The sequence below is a fragment of the Hibiscus syriacus genome, unplaced genomic scaffold (genome assembly GCF_006381635.1).
Source record: "Hibiscus syriacus cultivar Baekdansim isolate YM2019G1 unplaced genomic scaffold, ASM638163v2 tig00111308_pilon, whole genome shotgun sequence".
Lineage (NCBI taxonomy): Eukaryota > Viridiplantae > Streptophyta > Magnoliopsida > Malvales > Malvaceae > Hibiscus > Hibiscus syriacus.
Window position 1 is genome coordinate 139,502 of NW_024063051.1, and position 6,046 is coordinate 145,547.

The window sequence follows — 6,046 nt, forward strand, 5'->3', positions numbered from 1 at the left end:
CTGATTTTAAGATCCAATAAAAACATCATTGTTTATGAAGGTATATTTACATGACTTTTATGGATAAATTTCCGTTTATTGCAACATTTCTCATGTAACATTTTTCTCTGTATCCTTTCTTCTGGGTTTATGTCAAAGCGTTAACTTTTTCAAAAGTAAGAATCTGACTCATTTATTTCTGCAGAGGCGGTCCATAATGTCTCTCAACAAATGAAAGAGGTGAGCTTTGCAGTATTATACTAAAAAAAGTTGCTTTTGGCTATTATATATCTTTGATGTTTGATCCCATCGATTAACATTCAAGAAATATGGCTAACTACTGACGTTCGTAATGCAGGAGATACTGAATAGTCATCCAGAGCAATCATGTACAATAATGATTCATAAAACACTTTTGTTTGAGAAATGGGCTTTTGTTTTGAACGTTAATCTGAATACCGTGCTTCATTTGAGTTTATTTTACCCTTTTTTGTTGGACTTCCCACAAACAACAGTGTTCACCATTTATTTCTTTCTTTCTTGCTTAGAATTTGGTGTTAACCACTAATTGTCTGGGTTCTTTTCATTCTCAGTTTTTTGGTCATTGCTTACTCCTGATCAAAATAGAATTCACACACCAGTTGAATCCTCCTTGTCTCTCTCATTCAGGTAAGTTTTTTCTTTACGCCTCATCTTGGGTTTGGTGTATGTGGTGACTCTAACAGTAGCGGTTGGGTGTATTGATAGTAACTGGACATCTGTGATGGTCCCTGGATTTTTCATGTTATAAAATTTACCTTTTTGTTTGAAGTAGGTCTTCCCCACTAATCGTTCTAGCAGTTTATACACAAACTACTACTGCAATAATGTATATATTTGGTTTCTAGCCTCTTTACGGTACTTTATGTGTTTGTGACATCCTTTGTGCATTATGTTCGCCACTCATCCTATTATGACATCCAATAATCTGTTGAAAGTCAAAATATCATGGGTGACTATACAAATTCAAATGGGGCTGCTAAATTGATTATGTTAGGCAGCTTGAAAATGTTGAATTTTAAAATGGTAAAATCACAAAATTTAGCCATTAGACTTTAAGGTATTTACAAGATTAGTCCTTAAGTTTCAACTATAAATACCTTAGCTCATTTAGCTTCAAAATCATCCCAAAGCATTCTAGCTTTCTTCCAATACTAGAGAGAATTTAGAGAGTTTCTTGAGAGTTGTTTTCTCCTTTTTATCAAGAGAGAATTATCATTGTTTTCTCCTTGGTCGATCGAGAGAAGTTGTAATTCCTATTTTCTCATAGTGAAATTCTTATACTGTTGCCCGTGGTTTTTATCCTATATTATTCAGGGGTTTTTCACGTAAATTTTGTGTCTCTTTTATCTTCATTTTTATTTTCTCAAATTATCAGTTGCGATTTTACTCTATCCGATAGCCGTCTTCCGCAACAATTGGTATCCGAGCCAGATTTGAGTGTGTAATATCTGCTTATTGTCTTTGTGGTTACCACCAAAAGGTTGATCCTCCAACATAAGAAAGTAAGAAGTTATTACCCATTCTTTGAAGGTTCCAAAGAACTATTCACAATAGTGAAATAGTTGGAGCTATCCGTAAACGAAGCAATGGCAACGAAATTTGATATTGAAAAGTTCAATGGGGAGAAATTTCTCATTGTGGAAATTGAAGATGAAGGTCATCCTGAGGAAAGACGGTTGTCTAGCAGCTATCAGCGAAAGGCCAATAGATTTCACAGACGACAACAAATGGATCGAAATGGATGGAAATGCTATGACAAACTTTCATCTAGCATTAGCAAATGAAGTATTATCAAGTATTGAGGAGAAGAAAACATCTAATGAGATATGAGATCATCTCACCAAATTGTACGAGGTCACATCGTTGCACAATAAAATTTTCCTTAAGAGAAAATTATACACTCTCCGTATGACAGAATCTACTTCAGTGACGGAGCACTTAAATACACTGAACACTTTATTTTCTCAGTTTACATTCTTAAGCTGTAAAATAGGAGAACAAGAACGTGCTGAACTTCTACTTCAAAGTCTACCGGATTCGTATGATCAACTCATCATCAACTTGACAAACAGTAATGTCACCAGTCTAGTCTTCGATGACGTTGCAGCTGCTGTTCTACAAGAAGAAAATCGGCGTAAGAACAAGGAAGACAAACAAGTAAATCTGCAACAAGTAGAAGCGTTGACAACGACGAGAGGGAGATCAACAGAACGTGGCCAAAGTAGCAGTCACAAACATGGTAGATCGAAGTCGAGGAGCAAGAAGAATTTAAAGTGCTACAACTGTGGAAAGAAGGGTCACTTGAAGAAGGATTGTTGGATTCTAAATAAAAACTCCAATCCACAAGGCTATACCTCAAACACTTTAGATGATGGAGACGCTCTATGCTGTGAAGCGTCAACCACCGTGGAAGGCAGAAAAAGATTTGCAGATATATGGCTCATTGATTCGGGAGCGACATATCACATGACCTCAAGAAGAGAATGGTTCCATCATTATGAAACTGTCTCAGGAGGATCTATGTATAGTTGCAATGATCATGCCTTAGAGATCGTTGGTGTGGGAACCATCAAATTAAAGATGTATGATGGAACAATTAAAGTTGTTCGAGATGTGTGGCACGTGAAAGGCTTGAAGAAAAATTTATTATCCTACGGATTGTTGGATAATAATACTAGCAAGATTGAAACACGGAAAGGAATCATGAATGTGTTCCGTGGAGCGCTTGTGGTGTTGAAAGGTGAAAAGATAGTTGCAAACTTGTACATGCTGAAAGGAGAGAAATTGCTATAAGTAGAAGCCTCTGTTGCCTCATGTAGTTCAGATTCTGCAATGCTATGGCATAAGAAACTTAGACACATGTCAGAACAAGGAATGAAAGTCCTTGTGGAGCAAAAGCTACTTTCAGGTTTAATAAATGTATCACTTACTTTGTGTGAGCATTGCATAACATGTAAGCAGCATCGGTTGAAATTCAACACATCAAATTCTAGAGGCAAAAGTGTTCTAGAATTGATTCACTCTGACGTATGGCAAGCACCAGTAACATCCCTAGGTGGAGAAAAATTCTTTGTCTCATTTATTGATGACTACTCTAGGAGATGTTGGGTGTACCCTATTAAGAAGAAGTCATACGTGTTTTCAACTTTCAAAAACTTCAAAGCGCGGGTGGAACTTGATTCTGGAAATAAGATCAAGTGTTTCAGAACAGATAATGGAGGAGAATACATAAGCGAAGAATTTGATGACTTTTACAGGAAAAAAGGCATCAAAAGACAGTTCACAGTGGCGAACACTCCTCAAAAAAATGGAGTGGCAGAGTGGATGAACAGAACCTTGTTAGAAAGAACAAGAGCAATGTTGAGGGATGCAGGCCTAGAAAAATCATTATGGGCAGAAGCAGTCAATACCGCCTGTTATTTGGTGAATCGAGCTCCATCAACTGCAATAGAGCTGAAGACACCAATGTAGATGTGGACTGGAAAACCAGCTGATTATTCAAACCTCTATGTATTTGGAAGTATAGTGTATGTGATGTACAACTTCCAAGAAATTTCAAAGTTGGATCCAAAATCCAGGAAATGCAAATTCTTGGGGTATGTTGATGGAGTAAAGGGGTATCACTTGTGGGATCTCACTGCCTGCAAAGTGATCATCAGTAGAGATGTTATCTTTGTAGAAGATAAACTACAAAGAAAAGAAGACGATGAAAGAGCTGAAAAGTCAGAGACTACTCAGATACATGTGGAAAAAGAGTTTGAACAAGGAGATTCTTCTGAAGCAGAACCAGCACATGATGAACAAGAACCAGAGAGTTCTGAAGCTCCAACAACTCGACAATCAGATCGTGTGAGAAGACGTCCCAATTGGCACTCAGATTGTGTTATAGAAGGTAATATTGCATATTGCCTTTTAACAGAAGACGGTGAGCCATCAACATACAAGAAAAAATTGAAGCCCTTCATAAAAATAATACATGGGACCTTGTGCCACTACCACAAGAAAGGGAGCCAATTGGTAACAAATGAGTCTTCAAAAGCAAGCGAAATGGTGATGATCAAGTTGAGAGGTATCGTGCAAGACTGGTGGTCAAAGGATATGCTCAAAAAGAATGTATTGATTTCAATGAAATATTTTCTCCAGTGGTTCAACTAACAACTGTTCGAGTAGTTTTGGCAATGCGTGCTACATTGGACTTACATCTAGAGCAGCTAGATGTTAAAACAGCTTTTATTCATGGAAATCTTGAAGAAGAAATTTATATGCTCCAGCCTGAAGGTTTTGAAGAAAAAGAAAAGAAGAACTTGGTTTGCAGATTGAACAAATCTCTGTATGGTCTAAAGCAGTCGTCGAGGTGTTGGTATAAGAGATTTGATTCTTTCATTATGTGCCTTGGATACAACAGACTTAATGCAGACCCTTGTGCTTATTTCAAGAGGTTCGGTGATAACAATTTTGTTATATTGTTGTTGTATGTGGATGACATGTTGGTTGCAGGACCCAAAAAAGATCATATTGACGAATTGAAGGCACAACTGGCTAGGGAATTTGAAATGAAGGACTTGGGATTAGAAAACAAGATTCTAGGGATGCAAATTCACCGAGACAGAAGTAATAAGAAGATTTGGCTTTCACAAAAGAATTACTTAAAGAAGATCTTGTCACGATTCAACATGCAAGATTGTAAGCCAATTTCTACCCCTCTTCCTATTAACTTCAAATTATCCTCCAGTATGAGTCCTAACAGTGAAGAAGAGAGGATGGAGATGTCTCGAGTACCGTATACATCAGCAGTGGAAAGTTTAATGTTCGCTATGATATGCACAAGACCAGACATTGCACAAGCAGTGGGAGTGGTTAGTCGGTACATAGCAAATCCAGGCAAAGAGCATTGGAATACAGTAAAGAGGATCCTTAGTACATCAAAGGGACCTCAAATATTGCATTATGTTATGGAGGATCAAACTTACTAATAAATGGGTATGTAGATTCTGACTATGCAGGGGACTTGGATAAAAGCAAATCTACTACAGGATATGTGTTTAAAGTTGCTGGTGGAGATGTAAGCTGGGTTTTAAAATTTTAGTCAGTTATGGCTACATCCACAACAGAGGCAGAATATGTAGTATATACACAAGCACATACGAGTTCAGTACCATTTCATTCGTGAAAAGGTGGAAGAATGGACAGTAGATATGCAGAAGATTCATACCAAAGACAACATAGCATATTTCATGACGAAGTCAATCAACGCTGATAAATTTACCTGGTGTCGATCCTCTTATGGCCTGTCAGAGACGTAAGCAACATGAAGGTACAAGGTAGAAAGAATAGTGTAAAGATATGATTGTTCCAATCAAATCTTCAAGTGGGAGATTGTTGAAAGTCAAAATATCATGGGCAGCTATACAAATTCAAATGGGGCTGCTAAATTGATTATGTTAGGTAGCTTGAAAATGTTAAATTTTGAAGTGGTAAAATCACAAAATTTAGCCATTGGACTTTAGGGTATTTACAACATTAGTCCTTAAGTTTCAACTATAAATACCCTAGCTCATTTAGCTTCAAAATCATCCCAAAGCATTCTAGCTTTCTTCCAATACTAGAGAGAATTTAGAGAGTTTCTTGAGAGTTGTTTTCTCATTTTTATCAAGAGAGAATTATCATTGTTTTCTCCTTGGTCGATCGAGAGAAGTTGTAATTCCTATTTTCTCATAGTGAAATTCTTCTACCATTGCCCGTGGTTTTTACCCTATATTATTCAGGGGTTTTCCACGTAAATTTTGTGTCTCTTTTATCTTCATTTTTATTTTCTCAAAATATCAGTTGCAATTTTACTCTATCCGATAGCCGTCTTCCGCAACATATTCCCCCTTCGTGGCAGTTCGATTCAACATCCACCGATTGGAGTCCCACAATCAGCTGGGTTCGCAATAGCATCATTGCAGCCTAACCTTCTTGTTAGTCAAAACTATTGGGTGTGGCCTCCCCCTTCCATAAAGGTTATCCCCTGACCGAGCGTGTT

At 37.3% G+C, this 6,046-nt stretch overlaps 1 long non-coding RNA gene across 1 annotated transcript; it reads left to right on the forward strand.

The window, feature by feature from the left end:
• Nucleotides 1–348: 348 nt before the first annotated feature.
• Nucleotides 349–6,046, forward strand: LOC120158147. The gene is made up of 3 exons (XR_005519205.1): nt 349–368; nt 573–648; nt 5,906–6,046. It is a non-coding gene; the product is annotated as an uncharacterized LOC120158147 (long non-coding RNA).